Raw genomic sequence first — 24,047 nt, 5'->3', positions numbered from 1 at the left:
TATATTCTTAGTTCATTGTTCAAGACGTCTTGATATTTGAGAAGTCAACTACCAGAGTACCAGGTATGAATGGAAAGGCCCAGATGTCTGCATAGTTTGAGGTTTTCCTTCCAAACCTCCATTCTGTTTGCTTTCTTAGAACCTTGCTGCATTGCTACGAAAACAAGCCTGGGCCTGCCTGCTGGAGGATGAGAGATGCTATGGAGCAGAGATGAGCCATCCCAGCTGAGGCCACCCTGACCAACCAGTGCCCAGCCAAACCAGGAGCTGACCACAGACCCAAGACCAGAGGAGCTGCCTAGCTGAGCCCAGACCAAACTGCTGACCTGAAGAAAGGTAAGCTAAATAAATGGCTTTTGTTTTTGACCACTAAATTTTGGAATAGTCTGTTATGCAGGAAAAGCTAACTGGTATACTTAGATACTGTATTAGTTGGCACAGGCTGCCATAACAAGATGCTGCAGGGGCTTCCCTGGTGGCGCAGTGGTTGAGGGTCCGCCTGCCGATGCAGGGGACGCGGGTTCATGACCCGGTCTGGGAGGATCCCACATGCCGCGGAGTGGCTGGGCCTGTGGAGCCATGGCCACTGAGCCCGCGCGTCCGGAGCCTGTGCTCTGCAACGGGAGAGGCCACAACAGTGAGAGGCCCGTGTACCACAAAAAAAAAAAAAAAAAAAAAAAAAAAGATGCTGCAGACCAGGTGACTTGAATAACAGAAATTTATTTTCTCATAGTTCTAGAGGCTAGAGGTCCAACATCAAGGTGCCAGCAGAGTTAGTTTCTGGTGAGACCTCTCTTTCTGGCTTACAGATGGCCCTTTCTCGCTGTGTCCTCACGTGACCTTTTCTCTGTGTGAGCCTAGAAAGAGAGATCTCTGGCGTCTCTTCCTCTTTGTATAAGGATATCAGTCCTATCAGATTAGGGCCCCGAACTTATAACCTCATTTGATCTTAATTACCTCCGTAGTGTCCCTGTCTCCATATACGATAGCATTGGGGGTTAGGGCTTCAACATATGAATTTGGGGGCACACAATTCAGCTCATAGCAGGTATCAACCATCAAGTGGAAGTAGAAGCCATGAGAGCTGCTAAGATCACCTGACAGGACTATGAGGGCAGAGGAGATCCATGAACCAAGGACAGACTCAGGGTCCCCACAGCCTTCCTGGGGCCAGTGGCGGATGAGAAGCCCGGAGACAGAGAGGGGAAGGCAGAGGAAGTACAAGGAGAACCAAGGGACTGATAAGGAAGCACAGAAGCCAAGCCATCCACAGTTTCACAAAGCAGGATGTGATTAACAAAGTCAAGGGCAGGAGGCAGAGGTCAGGGACTGAGACATGCCCACTGGTCTTAGCCAGGTCCTTGGTGACCCCGACAAATGTCAGAACTATGGTAGAGCCAGAAGCCACATCCCTGAGGAACAGAAGGGAGATAAGGAAAGGAACAAGCTGATAAAGGATGCTTCTGAGAAGTTTGGATGAGAAGGGACAAGAGAAATCAAGAACATAGAATCAAGAAGAGATTTTTTTAGGACAGGAGAAACAGGAGTCTCTTTATAGGTTGAGAGGAATGAGCTAGAAACAGGGAGAGGTTCATAAGGATGGAACAAAGTTTGGAGGAGGCAGAGAGGGCAATGACAATAACTAGCCTTTGTTAGCATTTGCCTGTGCCAAGCTCTCTGTGTGGCCTATCTCGTTTAATCCTTCTTTAACTCTGTGAGGTAAAGGCAAGCGAGTGTCATCCCATTTCACTGATGAGGAACTGAGGCACTGAGGAGATTAAGAAATCTGCTCAAGATCACATAGCCAGTAAGGGATGTATATGGGATTGGAACCCTGGCAGCCTGACTCCATAGGCTGGGGGATTTGACCTAGATTTTGGCCTGCTTCTAAAATTAACAGGAAAGCAGTGGGGTGGCAGTAGCAGAATTGGTAGGGAGCGAGAATTTGATGGAAATCATGTGATCCCAGTGGCTTCAATTTTTTTTCCAGTAGTAGGAGACAAGAGGCTAAGCATTAGACTTGGGGTCGGAAGGGAGCATGGAGAGAGTGACGAAGACCCAGAATAGTAAGTGGTTTAGACCCAGGACTGCTACATGTGCTGGCAGGTGGCACCGAGATGGGAGTCTGAGTCCATAGCAGTGCCAGTGCTGTGGTGGGGGCCTTTTCCCAGCAGTGTTCAGGAGCCAGGAGCAGGCAGCTGGGGCACCCTGGCACCTGCTCTGGGCTGGGAGGCTTGCCAAGGGGTGTGTCACTAAAGGACGGGAAAAAGGGCAATGGGTGCTGGCGAGCATCCGACCTTCCTGACCTCGCTGTATTTGAAGGTACGGATGGTCTGAGCCCCATCCCACAGCAGTTACACCTGAATCTCTGAGCAGGGGTCTGGCCTGCTGTGTGTTCATGGTCCCCAGTGAGGATCTGATTCCAGTCTAGCCTGGAGTTCAAGCGAGTCCGAGAAGGTAGGAAGCAAGAGGGGCTGATAGGGTATAAAAAGTAGAGGGAGGGAGCGAGGGGTTTCGGGGCAGGGTGCCAAGGAAGGTGAAAATGGAGGTGTGAGTGCTGACAGGGGTGGGAGGATGCCTCAGGGTCTGCACTGTACTGCTGGGAGGGCTTGAGGGGTTGGGGGAGGATGAATGGTGGGAGGTTTTCACACCCTCATCCACACCCATATTCCTGCTGGCCAAAACTGAACGGAAGTGTCTCAGAACTTTCCCTTTGTCCTTAGAATAGAGACCTCTGAGGGGCTAAAATAGGGGAGGCCTCAGAAGCTGCCTAAATGGAATTTTCTCTCCATGCGACCCCAGCACAGCCAAGAAGACCCACACAGGGGTGCCATCAGGAGTGGGTCATCTGTTGGATGTGAAGTATCTTCCACGGCTGAGGGACTCTTCAGGGAAAGGGCTAGGATGACCAGAAATGGGGGATATGTGTGTTAATTTTATCCAGCCCGTGTTTATTGAGCTCCTAATATGTGCCAGGCGCTATATGAACAAGACAGGTAATGTGATCTTGTGTGGCATCTCCCACAGCACATTCTCCAGGATGGTAACAGTGTCGCGTTTGTAAAAAGCGGTGGGGTTCCCAGGTGCAAATAAGTTTGGGAAACACTGGGTTAGAGAGAGTTAAACAGATTTAACTCACTGCAGGACTTCTCAGAGCCTTTAATCTGTCAATATGCTCCAAGACATTCCACAAAGTGGAGCTGAATCTAGAGTACTTCCCTGGCATGCTTAACCACAGGTTTCTCTCATTCCTGGCAGATCTACGGGAACAAATGATCCACGGAATATGCTTTGAGAAGTGTAACGTGGTAGCAAAGTTCAGCTTTGAAGTCACAAGACCTGGCTTGCTCCGCCATGTGTCCTTAGGCAAGTTGCTTAAGTCCATTTTCCTTGCGTCCATTTTCCCATCTGCAAACAAGAGCTCAATCATAACATCTCCCTTGTGCAGTTGTCAGGGTTAACTAATGCCTGTGAAGCCTTGAGTGCTGTGCCTGGCACCCAGAAGCCACTCACTGAAGGACACCAGCCTGGTTTGAGAGATCCTTATGTCTGCTCTAAAATTCTATAACTCGGGCTTCCCTGGTGGCGCAGTGGTTGAGAGTCCGCCTGCCAATGCAGGGGACTCGGGTTCAGGCCCCGGTCCGGGAAGATCCCACCTGCTGCGGAGCGGCTGGGCCCGTGAGCCATGGCCGCTGAGCCTGCGCGTCCAGAGCCTGTGCTCCGCAATGGGAGAGGCCACATCGGTGAGAGGCCCGCGTACAGCAAAAATAAATAAAATAAAATAAAATTCTATAACTCGTTGGCCTAAAAATCCCTAACGGGGGGCCAGGGGTCAGAGCTTCCTTGGACACAAGACTCAAATGCCTGTCGAAGCCTGTGACTGGACCAGGAAAAGGGCAGTCATGGGGGATGGGGGAGGGGGGAGGGAAGGAGTGGAGGACAGGGGAGGGGAGGTACTTCTGCTTCCATTCCCATCAGCAAGAGGAGGCACTAGGAATCTGCGGTTGGCTTCCTGGAGAGGGTGGCGACAGGGAGGGGAATGGCCCACCAGCCACCTCTGCCCCTCAAGGCCCCAGGATTGCGAGATGGTCCGAGTAGGCCGGGCAGGTGTGGAGCAGCTGCAGGATTTGGCCTGGGGCCCAACCTTGTCCTTCCCGGAGGTGGCCGCTGGCAGGAAGAGGTTACCAGAAAAGCTCAGCAGCCGCCGTCTCAGGCTGACGTCAGCGCCTTGGGAGGACTTCGGGTTTGGGGGATTTTTAGCCCCAAGGGTGTCTGGGAAAAGGATGCTTCCTCTCCCAAGGGCTCTGTACCATTTCTTTAGGGCCTGAGAGAAGTGGGAAAAGGTGGTGGTGCCTAGGAGGAAGGGAGTTTGAACTGGGAGACAGTGACTAAGAACCAGGTCCCCACCCTGGGACCAGGGGCACCGCTCTGGCACTGCACTCTCCCATCTGGCCCCTAGAAACCAGCCCCCATGGCTTTCCCCACACAGGAAATATCCTTCTGTACGCTTGACTGTCTACCTTCACAGTATGTTTCCTTTCATTCTCTGAACCCAGGGCTTGGGGGAGGGGAGAAGATGGCTGCCCACAGACACCTGCGAGGTACTGTGATCCCCATTTTACAAGACTCAGAGGTCAAGCATCCTGCCCAAGGTCAGCTGCTGCCCTGGAACTTGAACCCACATTCATTCACTGCCAAGGCTCTCTCTAATTAGGAGGGAAGTGCAGGATCCCCAGTTTAAACTTCTGGTTTATTGGGGGAAAAACCGCCATACGTATAAATCAGTAGAACATCTCTGATGGAAGGAATGCTAATCCTGCTTTTTGTCTTCCTTAAGGGAGAAGAATCGCAGAGCCCCAGTGTGCGAAGCTTTGTTGGCTGCCTCTGATGAGGACCTAATTGTTTTTCCAGAAGGGCATCCCACCACCACCATACAACTCAGACAGCTCCGCCCTCCCCCAGCTTCTGGGCTGCCCCCCAGCTCTCCCCTAGTCTCCTTTTCTAGCCAGGGTGGGACCTCCAGGGCTCATGGCCTCAGGCCCAAGGCTCGCCTTGCCTCGCCTCCTTTCCTGGCAGCTGCTAGAGATGGCTGCAGTTTTGGCCTAGTAAAACCTTTTTTTGCCTCCCCAAGGGAGAGTTTTGATTGGCTTCAGCTGGGATGACCTAATCCTCTCTAGAATTGGGGGATGTTCCCATTTTCCATGGCTCCACCTTCATCCAAGGAGTTCCCTTCTGGCCATCTTTTCTCTGAAGGCCACCCCACCCCAACCTGTCTGAGCTTTGGAATCCTGCAGACTCCCTTGGGAAGGCCAGTGTGTGCCCAAGAGTCTTGTTCTCTTTCCACAGCAGTGTTCCTGGGCAATCTTGGCTGCCCCCCCAGCTTTGGCCAACCCCTCCTGCATGTTCCCTCCACCCTCAGATTCTGCCCCTCCCCTCCACGGGCCTCTGCACCAAGATTCACAGGACACTGCATTATTTAAAATAATCACATCACTCTTTATCAGCTCTTCTTTTACCTTATCTCACTTAATCTTCATAATAATCCCATGATATAAAGACTGTTATCCCCAGTTGACAGATGAAGAAACAAGAGTCTTAGAGAGTTGATGTAACCTGCTCACGATGAGCAGCTCCTATGGATGGAGTCTGGATCCAGACCCAGGTGTGTCTGGCTCCAAAGCCACCACAGGGTATTTGCTGCATTGAGAAATGCTGCTGGCTGCACCCACGTGTGTGATCCTGCCAGCCACAGTGCTGGCTCTCCCGGAAGGATCAACAACAAATCCCATTAGCTCTACCTTCCAAATATCTCCGGAATCTGACCACTTCTGCTGCAGCCCCTTGACTGAGCCAGCACTGTCTTCCAACTGGATTTACTGAAAGAGTCTAGGAGGTCTCCTGCTTCTGCCCTCTCTCCACACAGCAGCTCGAGTGGTCCTTTAAAACAGCTCATCTGATCCTCGCTCTACTGTGCTCAGAGCCCTCTGTGGCTCCCATCTCACCCAGAGTTAAAGCCAAAGTCCCTACATTGGCCCAAGAGGCCCTCCACACCCGCAATCCTATTGTCCTCCCTCCCACCTCCCACTGTGATCTCTGATTTCACTTCTTACTGTTCTCCCACTCTGACCCAGTTACACTGGTCTCCTTGCTAGTCCCTGAAAACACACAGCAAGCTGCTGCCTCAGGGTCTTTGCACTTGCTGTCCCTGCTGTCTGAAAGGCTCTTCCCCCAATAGCTTCATGACTCATTCCCTTATCTCCTTCAGGTTTTGCTCAAATGTCACCTTTTCAGTGAGTCTTCCCCTGTTCCCTTTATTCCTTCCATCCTGCTCCCAAACCCTCTCCACTCCCTGTTTAGCCTCCCCAGAGTACTGTCACCGAGTGATAGTATTTTACTGTTTTATTAGGTAATCGTCTCCTCCCCCTGGTAGAATGCAAGCTTCATGAGGATAAAGATTTTTCTGTGTGTTTTTGGGGTTTTTTTTTTGTCTTTTTCACTGCTGTATTTCTAGAGTCTAGAATAGTACTTTGCACACAGCAGATGCTCAATAAATCTTTGTGGGAGGGAGGGAGGAAGATGTTGGTCAGCTAATTTCAGATGGTGCCAAACAGAAGGGAGTGAGTGTGTGGGCAGGCCTGTGAGCATCCTGGCCAGGCCTTGGGAAAGCTGAAGTTTGGGGCTCCTTCCAGACAGAAGTGGCCTTTGACCTCTGATGCCTCTTCTGTGGCTTCAGGACCAAGTGTTGACTTGAGTCTCTGGAGAAGCCAGTCAGGGTGGGTTCCTGGGAGGCAGACTCTGAGCTGAGTGGAGAGTGGAGGAGGGCTGTGCGAGGTCTCTTAGGAGCAACACTGAGGAAAGGAGGGCAGGGGCAGGGGTGGACGTCAAGCTGCAGTTTACGCCCAAGGACAACCTCGGCTGAGCCCACGGAGCGCTTTGGAGCTGAAGCGGCCCCTCAGAACTGCCCACACGAGGCTGAACTGCGGGCCTTGACATCCTGGCCTCAAGCCTCACTGGCTGGGGGCCGGCCCTTGGGTGGGGTGCAGTGAGGCACCCTCCCACAGCTGGGGTAGCAAGTCCTTTTTCAGGGGTTCTCGGCCACACTACCACAAGACCCTCGGTGGGTCTCCCTTATCCAGTGACAGCCTGATCCACCCATGGGGTCCCTGAGACCCAGGAAGGGAGGAACTGGATCCTGGGGTTACCCAGGTCAGGTTCAACACACTCGTTCAGAGATGACCAGCTCCCAGTGAGAGAACCAAGACAAAGCCTGACTAATTTAGAGTCATACAAACGGCGCTTTTTAAATTTAAAAAAAAGGGGTGGGGGGACCATGAAGGTGCAGGACTCAAATCACGATGAATTGTTGAGCATTTGCTGACCTTCCCTCCTCCAGCATCTCCTCCCACGTCTCTGTGGCATCTGCAGGTCTCTCCCCCTTGGCACACGGAACGACGGGTGTCCGATGTCACTGTGAGAACCAGAAAGTAAGGGATCTCACGCTCATTAGCACGAAAACAGAGGTGCCCTTTTTCTTCTCTGGAGAAAAGGTTGTACGGGTCGGCGGGGCACTGGCCCAGGAACTTGTGGTTCCTGCAAAAGCGGTCAATGAAGATGGGAACATTCCCTTATCAGAGCAAATGTCTGTCAACATCTGCATGGAGAAAAGACTTGAACTATTAGTATATCCCTCCAGAGGAAAGCATAGAAAATAAGAGATTATATTTAGGAAGTCTTCTGACGTGGTAGGTGGGCTCCAGCCTCTGTGGTCGCCAATCTCCTTGCCATAGATATGTTCTACAGGAGAGAGCCAGGTGGCCAGGAAGAGCCAGATAGGAGACAGGATAGGGTTTGGTTAAGAGCTGGTATCAGATTGTCTAGGTTTTGAATATTGGCTCCATCACTTACCAGAAGTGATATCTTTATAGTATAGACTGAATTGCTGAAGTCCCCAAAGTTCCTCCCAAAATATTTGAAGTCTTGACCCCCAGTACCTCAGAATGTGGCCTTATTTGTAAATAAGAGTCTTCATAGAGATAATCAAGTTAAAATGAACTCGTTAGAGTGGGCCCTACTCTGACTGCTGTCCTTAAAAAAGGGAAAATTTGGAGACACAGACACACACATGGAGAATGGCATGTAAAAATGAAGGGAGAGATTGGGGCGAGGTATAGCTACAAGCTGAAGAATGCCAAAGGTTGCTGGCAACCACAAGACGCAAGGAGAAAGGCATGCATGGAATAGATTCTTCCTCCTGGTCCCTAGAACCAACCCTTCTGATGCTGTGACTTTGGACTTCTAGCCTCCAGAACTGTGAGGCAATAAATTTCTGTTGTTTTAGGCACCCAGTTTGCAGCACTTTGTTACTGCAGCCCTAGCAAACTAATACACTGCTAAGGTTCTTAAGTTCACTGAGCCTCTGTTTTCTCATCTGTAAAATGGGGGCGATATTATTTACTTCACAGAATTGTGTCAGTTACATGAAATTAAACCATCTCTGTAGTAATTTCAGGCACAGAGTATGTGCCTTCTCAGGTCAGTGGTGGTGGCTCTTAGAGTTTGGAGAAGCACATAGCAGAGGTCTTTTCCATCCTGCACGCACTTTAATTCTGTGATCCACAGATGGAGTTTGACGAGTTCCTGCACCTCAATCCCCACCCATCTGTTTCTCACCACTGTTGTCCCAGATGAAGAGAACCATCCAACAGCAGTTTTGTATTCTGAGGGCTGTCAGTTAAAGTTACAGCTGTTCAGTGGTCCATGCGGAGGGAAGGATGGGGAGGGCTATCTTCAGAGCCTGCAGCAGCCTTCCTGGAGCCTGTGTTAACCCTGACCCTGAATCCCTGCCTAGTAGCTTTTTTTTTTTTTTTTTTTTTTTGCGGTACGCGGGCCTCACACTGCTGCGGCCCCTCCCGTCGAGGAGCACAGGCTCCGGGTGCGCAGGCTCAGCGGCCATGGCTCACGGGCCCAGCCGCTCCGCGGCACGTGGGATCCTCCCGGACCGCGGCACAAACCCGCGTCCCCTGCACCGGCAGGCGGACTCTCAACCACTCCGCCACCAGGGAAGCCCCCTGCCTAGTAGCTTTTAAACACAGATGTGGAGGAAGAAGAGGATGCTGCGTCAGCCCTTCCGGATATTTAAAACAATTTGCAGTCAAAGACACAGCGTCATTATCATCAGCAACAGACACCTAAATCCTATGCCTCATCCTCAACTACCCCAGCATGGAGCTCCAAGGAGTGATTCTGAACATCCTGGTGTGCTTCAGAGAAAAGGAAGGCATAAAGATCAAGCATCGTGCACTTCTGAAGTCAAAGGTGAACAATACTGTTGTCAATTAGATGTGTAGTATTTACTGTAGCCAACCTACTATGCCTTGGTATGTTATAAAAGTTGTGTGTGCGTTTTAATATGCGATACGTACACTTAAAAGTTCATTGCAGTCCCTTATATAATCAATGTGATATGTATATTTTGTAGGGCTTGGAAATTAATTTTACTTCTTTGAATGACTGGGGAGACTTACAGTTACTATGGCATTGGTCTTATGGTATATGCTTCGCTGTATCTATGATTCATTTGTTTAAGAACTTCCAATTGTAACAGTATTCCTTTGGGAAGATTTTCTACTTCCCCTTGACACCCTAGAGTTCATCTTTTTTTTCCTCTTTGCTTCTACAGTTTGTCTTGTTAATTTTGTATTTTAACAAAAACATCCACCATAAGAAAAGCTTTTATTGGCGAGTGTGGTGGGGTGAGGAGATTGTAAGAGGGAGGCATGCTTATTTTCTAAATTTTGGAAAAGACAGCAGAGTATGAAAAAGAAAATAAAACCTCCCAGCATCAACACCTCTTAGAGTATTTCTTTCTTGTCTTTTTTCTACATCTGAGCATGAGTAAGTAGCACACATGTAAGAGAAACAGGTGGGACTAGAGTGCTGTGCTGTGGCAAAACTGGGACATGCCTAGGCTTGTGTAGGGAAATGGTGAGGCAGCCTGCCAGGAGCTGATGCTGCAGAGGGAGTGAGGAACCTTCTGCAGGAGAGTAAATCCCAGGGGGAAGCCCATCAGGCAGTGAGAGAGCTTTGTTATTGGAAAGGGGATGCACCTGAGCTCAGAACCTGTGGAATCCAGTCTGAGCCAAGTGTGTGTGTGTGTGTGTGTGTGTGTGTGTGTGTGTGTGCAGACAGATCGTCCTAGGCAGCCACGTCAGACACTGCAGAGCCATTTCACTAAAAGCGCTGTAAGACAGGGGCTCAGCCAGCCCAGGTTTACGACTCCCTGGCAGAGTGTGACGCTGACGGGGAGAGGAGTGTCCTGCGACGTCACCCCGGTCCACGACCTGCTTCACCATCTGCCATGGGTGCCCTGCAGGGGTGTAGTCCACAGGGCACGGACTGGAGCAGGGAAGAGGAGGAAAACCACCATGGAAATCACGTGTTAGGGGCAATGCCTGGACTTAGGCATGAGCCCACGTGAGACACCATGGGAAACTTCTAGAAACACCTGGGGAGACCTTGCAGAGGCAGATGGGAGCCAGAACATGTGAAACTCAGGGGCCTTTTACTGTGATGAGTTGTTTCATGACTCTAGCAAGACAGTGAGACCCCTGAGAGCAGAACCCTGTCACATTTAAGTTTAGCCCCCTTCACCTAGCTCATGGCCTGGCATATTCGTAAGTGCTCAGTACACTATATTTGTGCTGACTAAATACAATCTCTTTTTTGATAATCTGATTTACGACATAGTTTCCAGAAACATATTATGATAAAAAAATGGGACTCCCTGGACAGAAAAATGAAGTCAGAGATGCAGATCACAGATTTGGCCTCAAGGAATCTTGGCACTCCCTTCCCCTGAACTCCATGGGTCTCTGCAATTCATAATGTCCCAAAACATCAGGGATTAGAAAGTAGCCAGAGTTCTCCATTAACACTTCATTATTTAACCGGAATCATGGAGAGAAGAAGAGAGCACAGACCGTCCCGAGCCACCTCCTCAGATGCATGCAGCCTGAGGACACGGCCTTTGTTTTACTGATGAATTGGAGGATAGTCACTGGGTGCCCACCACTGGGCTGGGTATCCTGGGGCCTCCTAGAAAACAGAGATCATAGTCCTCGACCTCCAGGAGCTTCTCACTAGTTAGAGAGATGAACTGGTTAAATACCTCTGTGCTAGAGAGCCGTTGAAGGCAGCACGCAGTCAGGAAGCTACAGGTATAGATGATGTGGTGGGGAGGATCTGGGAAGGCAGAGATCCTGAGGGGTCAGAGGAAGAAGAGGGCTTTGTGGAGAAGGTGGGAGAACAAGTGGGTACATCGGCAGTGTCGAGAAGGAAGACTCGAGAAGTCAGCAAGCTGGGTGCCAATCCAGCCCTACCCCTTTCTAGCTGTGTGACCTTAGGCTAGTTAGTTTGCCCCTCTAAGCCTGGGCTTCTGTAAAATAGTTCCTACCTCACAAGGTTGTTGAAGAGTAAACAGAGGCGATATGCATGAGTGCCAGGCTCATAACAAGCACTCAAAAAATGTCAGCTAGGGGCTTCCCTGGTGGCGCAGTGGTTGAGAGTCCGCCTGCCGATGCAGGGGACGCGTGTTCGTGCCCCGGTCCTGGAAGATCCCACATGCCGTGGAGCGGCTGGGCCCGTTAGTCATGGCCGCTGAGCCTGCGTGTCCGGAGCCTGTGCTCCGCAACGGGAGAGGCCACAACAGTGAGAGGCCCGTGTACCGCAAAAAAAAAAAAAAAAAGTCAGCTGTTGTTGTTGTTATCTGAAGGGGCCGGTAGGATTTGGAGAGATGGGAAGGTTGAGGAGCCTGGTCGAGCTTTGGGAGTAGTTCAGTTCAATTGAACTAGTGTTTATTAAGTACCTACTATGTGCCAGGCACTGTGCTTGGCTCAAGGCGGTGGAGACAGGGGCCCTGCCCTCAAGAGTGCAGACAGGCAAGTGGGGCTATGAGCAATAAACAGGCAATTACAAGAAAGCAGGGAATGTGTACCATGCTCTAGGCTCACGGAAGAGGCCAAGGCTGCAGGTAGCCCGAGAGCCCTTTCCTGGGAGGTGCATCTCAGCTGAGATCTGGGTGTGAGCAGGAATTAGCCAATGGGTAGAAGGGGTGGAGGGGAGAGGAAGGGGAGTGTCTCAGGCAGAAGGAAGAACCTTTCACCACCTGGAGAACCCAGTCCATTCAAGCCTTCATTCAAGCCACTGTAAGTCAATTCTGCTTGTCTGAATCCAGTGAGATGGGGAGGGAGCGGGAACTGGTCTTAAGAGCTCCTCTGAGGACAACGGGGAGCCCCAAAAGAGAGTGCCGTAAACTCATCTGTGCTTTCAAAGGTCACCCCAATGCCCGATGGGAGGGGGCAAGGCCAGAGAAGACAGACCATGACATTCTGTGATCATCCAGGTGAGAGACTGGGGTGGCCTCAACTAGGTGGTGGGAATGGTGTCAAAGGCACAGATTCCAGAATTCCTGAAGAGGAATCTCAGGATCCTCAGGGATCTTACATGTTCACCGCGTTTCCATTAGATATGTGAAAAACACCTGTAGATTATGCGAGACGGGTAGCAATGGAGCAAGGGGTGCTGCAGGAGTGCAGAGGAGGGGGCTCAGCAAAGGCTGTCGGGGGGCCAGGCCACAGGTAGAGGCTCCTGCTGGGGGTATTAGTGGTGGCCTGGGAGCCATGGGGCACGGCATGGATTTACACTGTCCTCAGGATCCCAGGAGGGTCATTTTTGATGATACAGGTTGTATGGATCTTCTTGGGGCCCTGAGAGAGAAGGAAGCAGCCACCTGCAGAGTTGATTGCAATCGGAGGAAGCTGGAGCCCAGAAAGGCAGATGTGCTGGTCTGGGCCCAGAGGAGGAGTGAGTAAGAGAAACTTTGCAGGAAGTGACTTGCCCGATGGACAGAAGCAATCCTTTGCAGCTCAGGGGACCAGATTGCAGCAGTGACCCTATCAAGACTGGGTGGCTGGAACCAGAGCAATCTGGCACCCAGTGCAATGAGGTCATTTTAATGGCTACCCTTCCTGAGTGGCTGTGCAGCCAGGCCCCAAGCCAGGCGACAGGCAGACGTCATGAAGCCGCTTCATCCTCACCATCACCACTGTCCATGTTGTTGACCCCCATTTTACAGATGAGGCTAAGAAACTCACCCAGGTGCACAAGTGATGTAAAACATTAAGCCAACACGTCTTGAGAGCTGACTGTGTGAGTTAGGGGTAACTATGAACCGTGAATGTGTGTAGACGACATGGGACAGTGCTTGGGACAGAGTGAGCACTTTCCAAGTGTTTCCTGTCATTATCACATGTCAGACACAGCGTCAGGCCCTGGAGATACTGTGGTTAACAGAACCTGCCCCCATGACTCTAGCGTCCTTTGAGGAAGGCTGACATGAAACAAAGAAGATGCAAGTAAACATAGAATGCAGACCACAGGAAGGGCCAGGAAGGAAAACGGACTCCAAGTAACAAAGCCCCCGGTCTGACCCCACGGCCCAGAACCCTGGACCACAAAGGGTTGATCAAGGCATCAGAGATTGGGGGCTGGGTTCTCCAGCTGGCTCCAAGGCAGCACAAGCCGTGGCGGCACCTCCAGGCCAGGGTTTCCTCACTGGAAGAAGCAGAGGCAGGCTAGAGCAGTGGCGTTCAAACTGTGTCTTGGCTGAGGAACCTCTTATTCAAACATCATCTTAAGAACTTCCCTGGTGGCGCAGTGGTTAAGAATCCACCTGCCGATGCAGGGGACACAGGTTCAAGCCCTGGTCCGGGAAGATCCCACGTGCCACGGAGCAACTAAACCTGTGCGCCACAACTACTGAGCCTGCACTCTAGAGCCCGCGAGCCACGACTACTGAGCCCGTGTGCCGCAACTACTGAAGCCTGCACACCTAGGGCCCATGCTCCGCAACAAGAGAAGCCACTGCAAGAAGCCCACGCACCACAATGAAGAGCAGCCACCGCAACTAGAGAAAGCCCACGCGCAGCAACGAAGACCCAACACAGCCAAAAATAAATAAATTAATTAATTTTAAAAAATAAGCAAACATCATCTTAAGCAGAAGCCAAGTCCAACGTGCAAACAAATACAAGGTCAGCTGCTCTGACTGCGGGCAGAACTGCCCTGCCCCACCTTGGCCCTCTTTCCCTCCCGATCCTCAGCAGCCCCAGAGGAGTCTCACAGAATTCCCAGGGCTCCATGGAGCCCAGTTGGAAAACCACAGGACCATAATCGTGCTTGACACTAAACAGGCGCTTACTAAGTAAGAGGTACACTCAACACGTACGCAATCTCATGTAATCCTCTCAACAGACCTGCGAAGTCGTCATTTTACCAGTGAGGAATCTGAGGCTTAGAGGGGTTAACAGTGTGAACCAATCAATCAGGAGCTGCTTGAAATGGCTGCTTGTTGATCATGGTCTGGCTCTTGCCCAGATGTCCAGCCTCATGGCTCCCGGCCCTGAACCCCCATACACGCCCACACATACACATTTTCGTTTTTTAGATCATAGGTACCCACTTCTCATCCCTGGCCTTCACACACGCCTTTCCATTCTTCTCCTATGGTGTTAGTTCCCTAGTGCTGTCGTATCAAATTATCACAAACTAGTGACTTAAAGCAACACAAAGTTATTATCTTACGGTTCTGGGGTTAGAAGTCCAAAATGGGTCGGCCAGGCTTCCTTCCTTCCAGAGGCTCTAGGGTAGAATCCATTGCCTTTCCTTTTCCAGCTTCTAGAGGCTTCCTTGGCTCATGGCCCCCCTTCCAGCAATGCCATCCCTCCCACCTCTGCTTTTATTATCGTATCTTCTCTGACCCTCTGCCTCTTTCTCATAAGGACACCTGTGATTACACTGGGTCCACTCAGATAATCTAGGAGAATCTCCCATCTCAAGATCCTTAACTGGGCGGAATTCCCTGGTGGTCCAGTGGTTAGGACTGTGGGCTTTCACTGCCGGGGCCTGGGTTCAACCCCTGGTAGGGGAACTAAGATCCCACAAGCCATGCAGCACGGCCAAAAAAAAAAATCCTTAACTGAATCACATCTTTTTTGCCATGTAAGGTAACATATTCATCGATTCTGGGGATCAGAATGTGGACATCTTCAGGGCCATTATTCAGCCTGTCACACCTCATAACCCCACTCATCCTTCTGATCTGAGCTTAAAGGTCATGTGCTCGAGGAAGCTGTCGCTGACCTCCCTGATAAGACCATCTTGTGCTGGGTTCTCAGCACCCTGGACCTCTCCCTCACATTGTCACAGTCACAGCTGAGCATCTGTTTGGGTATTATTTGATTAATGCCGTGACTCTTCCTAAACATCACAAGTGTGGGGAGTCACTTTGCGTTTCCGTTTGTATTTTCAGCAGTCTGGCACACAGACTGGGGCTCAATTAACATTTGTTACATAAATCGATGAACAAATAAATGAACTTGCCTGAGATAGAAGCAGCAAGTAGCAGAGGCAGGGTTTGAACTTGGGCAGTCGGCTCACAGAGTCCTATACCCTTAGCCTTACACTGGCTTGCCTCTCACAGACCTGTAGTAGCCCAGGCTCAGGGGGTATTGTTAAGTCTCCCTAGCAACATCCCACCAGGTGCGTGGTGGGCTTCCCAGCCCACACAGGAACCTCTCCAGGCCCTGCCAGGCTGACAGTCTGATTTAGGACTTGTTTTTTATGGGGTGGGGCAAGAAGCTCTGTATAACTTGGCCACGTAGGATTAGGGAACGTGGGTGGTCAAGGGCGGAGGAGCAGCAGTGGAGGGAGGTGGTGAGGTGGTGGGCACCCGCTGGGGGAAGAGCCGAGGGCAGCGCCTCTGTCATGCCCAGGGGGAGAAGCCAGGAGGAGGCGACGCCAGCCAGCGAGGAAACGAGCTGTCAGAAATCCGGAGGAGACGTGGGAAAGTGCAGTGTCATGGAAACCGGGGTGGGGGGGTGGGGGGGGAGCGAGCGTGTCCGTTGGTTCTGGAAGAGGCGGCTGTCGAAGCATCAGGTGCCGCCACAGGGTGGGAGCGGGAGTGGGAGGCCCAGGGCCACCTGTCCTCCAGCTCTTGACGCCCTTCAGCAGGGTGACTTCAGCAAACTGCATGGATGCTGGAGCACCGGGCGGAGGCTGAGTGGGCGCTTCAAGGATTCAGGAGGAAACGGCCGAGACCACACATTTCCGGATCTGGCAGAGAGAGCGGAGGGTGGTTGCTAGGAGCGGCGATGCGGACAAGGCGAGCCCGCGTGGGTTTGCAGACACCTGGGCAGAGCCTGGGAGTTAGCGTGGCGAAGCCAGGGGGAGGGCACGTCGTGGGCGTGCACCCCTGGACAGGGAGAGACCGAGGATGAGTCAGCTCCCACGTAGCTCCTGGCTCTGGGCCCTCCTCACGCTGGCATGGCCACTAGGGCCTGGGAGCTAAGCTTTCTCCCTCCAAGTTCCCTCCCGGGATTGTTTTGGAGGGGACCCTGGAGACCCGGGGCTCAGGCCACTGAATGCAGAACCACAGCACAGCCTCCTGCCTGGAGGCCAAGTGCTCCCAGAACTCTGGGAGACCTCAGAGGGCCCCCTGCCCTGGGTGGGGGAGTCCAGTGTGAAGCCACCCTGGAGGGACTGGATGGAGGAGCTTACTCCCCCTCCTGCCCCACTCCTCCAAATGGTTGTAGAACTGCCTTCCCAACCCCAAGGGACCTGACAATCATCTTTTTAAGATGTGAGTCCAATTTTGTGCTTTGGAGCCCTTTGGTAAGCTGGTGAAGCCTATGGACCTTTTCTCAGAATAAATGCATAAAATAAAATACCAGTGAAACCAATTATATTGAAAAGAAGTTACCAAAATATATATTTAAAACCAAACCTCTAATATCATAATATATATGCTTCTTTACCAAATGTGGTAAAGAAAAACATCTGGCAATAAGTCATGATTTTAGAGTAGTGATGAGCATAAATGACATTTGGAGATATCTATGAAACTCTAATGGGATATGAAAATGTCTGTGATTTCTTCTGGTGACAAAGTCACAGATCCCAATACTACCATGGTCTCTGCCTACAGTTATAATGGAAGGAAATGCTCAGCATTAGGCAGGGGTTAGTGAAAATCAAGATGTAATTTTTACCCATCCAAGTCCTTGGGTCCCCTGAATTATATCCATGACCTTCAAAATGTTAAGAGCTTCAGTTCTGTAGCAAGAGTCAAAACACCCTGCAGTCCGGCATCACGGAGGTGAGAAGCAGGGCATGGCTGTAGGCCTGGTGCCCTGGAGAGCACACACCTCTTCTAGGGGTGGCAGCACTGCCTGGGACAGTAAGCGTAATACTGCCTAATCTTCACCTTTTTAAGAGATGCCAGAAACACCAATTCATATGTGAATTCTCCTAATTTTAAATGTTAGCCCAAATTTTACATTTTAAAGGGTACTCTGGGGCCAAACATTACACACATGCTGGCCAGATGCAGCCTGGAAACACCAGACTTGGGATTCCTGCTGGATTGGGTCCTCAGTGGGGTGTGGGCATCACCCTTCAGGTCTCCAGTCTTTCCACAGAGAGGCCTGTTGGATCACACGTAACCCACAGCTCCAGGCTAAAAATGTACTAGGCAATAATCCCAATCCACAGTAAATTACCACATCAAACCTAGCAATTGTCAACTATGCCACCTCACGCGCGGCTCTGCTTCCTTACCCCCCAACTACCCGCTGCCCGGTGGGGGGTGGGGGGCGGTGGGATAAGGGCTATGTCTCACGTGCATTATTCAGTGAAGGGAGCTGCATCTGGAGCCAGAAGCCCTGAGTTTCAGTCTTAGCTATGCCACTTATCAGCCCAGTGACCTTGAGAAGTCATGACTCTCTCTCACCCCCTATAGGGGCTGTCTACAAAAATGGTTTAATGGGATAATGGGACTTGTAAGTTACAGGATGCCGTCCACATGCAAGGAGTTCTGATTATTTCCACCTGGTTTCTTTTTGTCCTCTGGTCTGGTCAGCTGGGTCCCTGTGGGGTGAGGGTTTAAGACACAAGGGAAACCATGTTTGTCCCCAGATGCCACATCCTGGACAATATCTGTAAAATGCAAGAGGGTGTGCAGGGCAACCGTGACTCATTCAAATGATCACCTTGGAAGGGTCCAGGGACTGGACGGTGACCTCCGTTTTTTTTCAGGCGGCAATGAAATCCGGTGTTTTGCAGATTTTAGAGGGGAAGGGAGGAACGCTGCAGGCCTCCCGGGCGGTTGCTTTCATTTTGCACACACCGTGGTTAGGCCGCCCCGCCCCTCCCCCCCCCGGGGGGGTTCACTCTCATCTTCACATGGTGCAAACCGTGCTCTCAGCTGCCCGGCAGCAGGTTTTCAGGGGTGGGTTGTTATGGGAGCTGGGAAATGAGACTGGATAAGATTCCTGCCACCACACTGTCACATCAGAGCTCTTTTTTTTTTTTTTAACTCCCCGTGGCTCCGTGGGAGTTTTGCCTGCGTTTTCCGGGTAATTGCCTCGCCCCCGCCCTCTGTGAGCCGGGCTGTGGCAGGCGCTGCGACTGGGGGGTGGTGACCGCCTCCTTCCCTGCAATCAGCTGAGTGGGCGGGCTGCCGGGGACACGGGTGCGGGAGCTCCAACCTCCCTCCTCGGGCGGCCTGAGGATGAATTAGGGCCACGGGGAAGTGGGAGCCCCAGGGGAAAAATTCATCCTGGGTGCACAGAGGAAAACCAGGATCTGTGTTGGCAAATGAAACTTCCAAGAGTCATACACAGAGGCAGATCCAGTAGAGGCTGAGGGCCCACGTTCAGAAGCAGGGCTGCTGGGTTGGAGTCCCAGCTGTGTCCTTTCAGCTGATACTGAGATCTCTCTGTACCTCTGAGTATCTATCTGCCTTGTGCTTTATTGAGAAGTTGACACGGGGAAAGCTTTTAGAACAGCTCAAAGGAAAAAACAATGTTTCTTCTACACAGAATGTTTCTTCCATCACAGAATACTTCTGACACCAACGCCTGGGGGTTTTCCAAAGGTCTGGCGATTCTCCAACTGTCCGGACGCCAACTGTGTATCCTACAATCCTGTCCCGACACTTACTGCCCGGCGTTAGCACAGACGACACAGGTTGTGGCCTCAGGCCCACGAGACTGCCCCCCACTTCAGATGCCAGTCCCAAGACCCAAGTTGTCACCTGTACTTCTGACCAACTGCCTATAAAGTGGGGACTCCTACAACCCCCTCCTCGGGTTCGATAACTTGCTATACTGGCTCAGAGAACGCAGGGAAACACTTATTGACATTTCCCAGTTTATTATATAACAAAGGATACAGCTGAACAGTCAGATGAAGACGTATGAGCATAGCACAGGGTGAGGTATGGGGAAAGGGGTGTGTTCACCAACCCAGAAACTCTCCAAATCCCATACTTTAGGGATTTTTATGGAGCCTTCATCACACAGGCATGATCAGTTAACTCAGTCTCCAGCCCCTGCCCTACCCCCAGAGCATGGGCAGTGGGGCTGAAAGTTCCAAGCTTTTATTCATGCTTGATCTTCTGGTAACCAGCCCTCACCCAGGAGCCCACGAGGGCCGACTGAACCCGTGCCCTCAGCAGTGAAAGCTCGGAGTCCTAACCACTGAACCGCCAGGGAATTCCCCAAAAGACACTTCTTTTTTTTCCTTTTTTTAAATTTATTTTTTATACAGCAAGTTCTTATTAGTTACCCATTTTATACTTATTAGTGTATATATGTCAATCCCAATCTCTCAATTCATCCCACCACCACTACCCCTCCCCACCAAAAGACACTCTTATCACCCAGGCAATTCCAAGGGACTTAGAAGCTCTTTGTAAGAGACTCCTATCACCCCATCACTTGGGAAACTACGAGGATTTGAGGAATTTTGTGCCAGACACCAGGGACAAAGACCAAATAGATTTGTTATTATACCACAGCAGTACATCACAAGTGCGTGAAAAATGGCCGTTCTTATTATCCCATCAGGAGCATCCCCTGCAGTCTCTAATGAGGCCCATGGAGACGTACCTGCAATATCTGATGTCTGTTTGGAACCTAGTGAACTTCTACTTCTCCATAAAGACCCAGCTCAAATGACAGCTCCCTTGTGAAGTTCTTTTTTCATGTTACTGATGATTAACTGAACGCCTTATGCCAGGATCTGTGCTGAGTCCTTCACGTTTTATCTCGTGCAGGGGCAGATTCAGCTTTCGTGGGGCCTCAGAGACTTTTACAATTTAGGAGGACTTCTTTTAAAAAACAAACAAACAAACTATCCGGTTTTATAACATTTGTAAAACAAAAATGGCCTTGTGAGCACATAGCTAGAGCCTTGGAAGGAGCCTGAGCAAGTGAGGGGCCGTGATTGGTACTTAAGCTTCATCAACTTCACGGCAAACACATCTCTGGTCTCATGGAATCCCCACGGTCGCCGTCGTAGTTGGTAAATATTGTCCCCGTAAGCGTCTCCATGTACAGACAGGCAGAGTGAGACTCAGAGACAAGAAGTCATTTGCCCAAGATGGTGCCCTTGACCACTGCATTGCACTGGCCTTCCTGCTGTCCCTGATGGGTAGAGACCATGTGTGGGCTGAGCCCTGTACTTTGGGGCATCCCCTGTGAAAGCACGGCGCTGTAATCACCAGCCGCCCATCTGTCTCTACTGCAATGTCAGCTTCTCTCAAGCTCAGAGGCTGATTTCATTCATCTCTGCATCTGGGGTGGCCCACAGAAGGCACTGAATAAACCCATGTTGAGGAAATGTACACCCTCACCTTCTCTGTTTTGTGCCCTAGGTCTCCACCAACGAATCTATTGATATTTCACGCTCCTGCTCAGGGGTTCCCAGCTGTAGCTTAATGTTTTGGAGAAGGTTTCTAGGGAGCAGAGGAGGGGAAAAAAGAAACCTTCCTATAAGACCTAAACAGGGCTGCAGAAGAGGATAGTCAATTCAGACATCCAACAACTGTTTGTCAGGTACTTCTGTATGAGGAGACAGAAGCGAACAAAACAGACAGATAGCCCTGCCCCCAAGGAGCCTGCATACTATTGAGGGGAAATAGACCGTGACAAAATAAATAATATCATAGCCTGTCAGAGGGTGATAACTGCTGTGGAGAAAAATAAAGCAGGAAAGGGAAATCAGGTTTGCTGGGGGAAGTGCGGTGTGTGGGAGGGCCCCATGGAGAAGGTGACGTTTGAGAAAGCCCAGAAGGAGGTGAGAGAGTGAACCATGTGGCCATCTGCGGAAGGGCCTTCCAGGCAGAAGAAACTGCAAGTGCAAAGGCCCTGGGGTAGAAGAATGCAAAGGCCCTGAGGTGGGAGGGACGGCAACTCTTGCTTACTCCAAGTGAGGAGAGAATGGCAGGAGAGGGGGTCAGCAAAGTGACAGGGGCCAGAGAGACAGGCTCTGGGGGCCGTTGTGAAGAATGTGGACTTTCCTCACAGAGAAAAGGGAGCCAAGCCACTGGAGGGTGGCGAGCAGAGTGATCGGATCTGACTTTCATTTTAGAAGGATCCTGCCATCTGCCAGGTTGAGAATAAACTGTAGAAGGCAAGACCGGAATCAGGGAGACCAGTTAGAGACTATTTCAAGAATCCAGTGGGAGGTGGCTACAATGTGGACTAGGTTGGTGGCTGTGGAGGGGTGAGAAGTGGCCCATTTCCAAGTGATTCTGAAGACAAAGACAATGAGAAGGAGGATGTGAGGGGAAGTCTAGAGTAGGAATGATTCCAAGGTCTCTGGTCTAGGTACCTGGAAAGATGGGAAAGCCTAGGGGAGGAGAAGCTTTGGGGGGTAAGTTCTGGATTTGGGGTTTGGAAATGTTAAGTTTGAGATGTTTCTTGAAGTTGAGTAGGTGGTTGGATGCAGGAGACTGGAGTCAGGGGAAAGATCCAGGCTGGAGGAGAAAAATTGGGAGTCGTCCGTACGTGGCTGGTAGTCAAGGTCATGAGACTGAATGGGCTCACCAAGAGACTGCAGACAGGACGGCCAAGGCATGACCTCAGGGGGCCTGCCCGTGCTTAGGTGGAGGAGATAGAACTAAGTAGGAGCAACCAGGGAGGCCGAGGGGACCCAGGAGAGCTGGTGTTCCCAGGAGGAGGGAGTGATCCTCTGGGTCCGAAGCTGCCGGTGGGTCAGGTAGATGAGAGCAGTGATGACTGGGTTACTGACATGAAGATCTTCGGTGGCCTTGCCCATAACAGTTTCCTGGAAGGCTGCCTGGACTGGTCTAAGAGGGCAGCAGAAGAGAGGAACTGTGGACAGCAAGCACCGACCACTGTCCCGAGGAGTTTGAGGGGGAAACAAGAAAGAGGCAAGGGCTGGTGAGGGAATTTGGGTCAAGACAAGGGTTCTGATGATGGGGAAATACAGCATGTTTCCATGTTGGTGGGAATGATTCAACAGAGAGGGGGAATCCATGATGCAGGAGGGAAACAAGAGAATCGGGGAAGCGGTGGGCTTGAGTCAGTGAAAGGGGTTAGGATCTGGGGCACACAGCAGCATGAGCCTCAGGCAGGAGCACCCATAACGGCGGCAAAGAAGGATGAGGTCCTGGGCCTTATACAAAGTGAGAGGAGATAGGGGAGTCGAGGAAGCAGGAAGAAGCTGATGAGGGCTGGTAAGAGGTGGAGCTGTGAGGCGGAAGGAGGGACAGTGGGAAGGCGCTGGGTTCAAGGGTTCTCAGTCCTGGTAGGGAAGAAGAATTGTTGGAGATTGTGGCGGACCACTAATTGACCCCCCAAATCCATCCTCTCCTTCTTCCATAACTATAGAGTCTGGCTGGGTACATCCTTGCCCGGACAACACCCCATGTCTCAGCCCCCCTAGCAGCTAGGGGCAGCCACGTGACTGAGTTCTGGCAGTGGCAGGTGACAGAAGTGAGGTGTGCAAGTTCCACATCACTGGCCTGGAAGGAATTTGTCTGCCCTGCACCTATACCCTTTCCCCCTTCTGGAATGTCGACATGCAGCAATTCAGCCTCAACCAGCGCAGGGAGCGACACGTGGGACAGGTCTTCTTGGTTTTGTGTGTGCCTTGGACCCCCTTTCACTATCTGGTGAAGCCTGTGGACCCTTCTCTGAATAGTGTTCTTAAATTCATGCAATAAAATCAGAGGATTACCAAGGAAAACAACTAGGCTGAACTATTACAAAAATATGAAAATTTTACACTCCAGTAGTATGTATATACTTCTTATTAACGCATTAAAGCACAATCTAACAATGGATCTAATAACTACTGTGCTCTCAAAGTAATAGTCATGATAGTCATGAGCATACACAGTATTTCACAACAGAAATCACAGATATTTTCCTGTCACATTAGTTGTTGCAGATACTATACCTGCCAATACCCCCATTAGGCTTCCTGTCAGAATGGGAGGGAATGCTAATTTTCAAGTAGATCTTGGTGTAAATCAGGCTGTAGTTTTTATCCCATGCAGGTGCAGAGAGCCCCTGAATTCTAACCAGCCCTGTTCAGATCCCAGGTTTAGAACATCTGTTTTTTGGAGATGATAGAACCACAAGATGGAAGAAAACTGCATTCCCCCAATAACCACAAAGGTGGCAAAGCCACCTTGTGGAGCGGCTAAACTGTCCCGTGAGGGAGCATTACAATCCTGCCTTATATATACTATTGTCTTTTAGGGTCTTTTTGTTATAGCAACTTATCCTGTACCCTAACAGAGAGGCAGACAGTGACTAAACAATTTTTAAGATACAACTGCATGAGTCAGCTGATTGCCTTGCCCCACAGCAACCTGAAACCCAGCTGAGGGCCTCGAGATTCCGCAGCCTGGGAACTCAGAAGTGAGCCCTTTTCTTTCCGCCGCCATGCACCTCCTGCTGCCCAGACGTGGGCCTCCTCACGTCCCACCCCCCGTCTGGGCCTCAGCAAAGTCCACCTGTTTCCTGTTCTTGGCCTGGACAGGCTGTGCCCTGGCCTCACCGCGTGGTGGCTGGCTAACAAAAGAGCAGCTGCCGCTCCCCTCCCTCCACCCCCTCCCTCCCAGGAGCAGACACACCCAGACAGACCTTGGGCAGATCCCTGACTACAGTTCACAG

The 24,047-nt window shown here is 51.0% G+C and overlaps 2 long non-coding RNA genes across 3 annotated transcripts in view; one reads left to right on the top strand and one right to left on the bottom strand.

Moving 5' to 3' along the window:
• Positions 1–24,047, bottom strand: part of LOC137210008 (uncharacterized) — a 129,767-nt gene that overhangs the window by 49,613 nt on the left and 56,107 nt on the right. Inside the window, exon 3 of one of the 2 annotated variants that reach the window (XR_010936230.1) lies at positions 3,278–3,408. The exons of the other annotated variant lie outside the window; for it this stretch is intronic. This is a non-coding gene — a long non-coding RNA (uncharacterized lncRNA). Of the gene's footprint in view, positions 1–3,277; positions 3,409–24,047 lie in introns of those variants that run through there. 2 annotated transcript variants of the gene reach the window in all.
• LOC137210009 (uncharacterized) lies at positions 2,014–3,395 on the top strand. Its single transcript, XR_010936231.1, has 3 exons — positions 2,014–2,066; positions 2,377–2,457; positions 3,259–3,395. It is a non-coding gene; the product is annotated as an uncharacterized lncRNA (long non-coding RNA).

The sequence above is a fragment of the Pseudorca crassidens genome, chromosome 17 (genome assembly GCF_039906515.1).
Source record: "Pseudorca crassidens isolate mPseCra1 chromosome 17, mPseCra1.hap1, whole genome shotgun sequence".
NCBI lineage: Eukaryota > Metazoa > Chordata > Mammalia > Artiodactyla > Delphinidae > Pseudorca > Pseudorca crassidens.
This window is presented reverse-complemented; position numbering and strand designations above follow the sequence as displayed.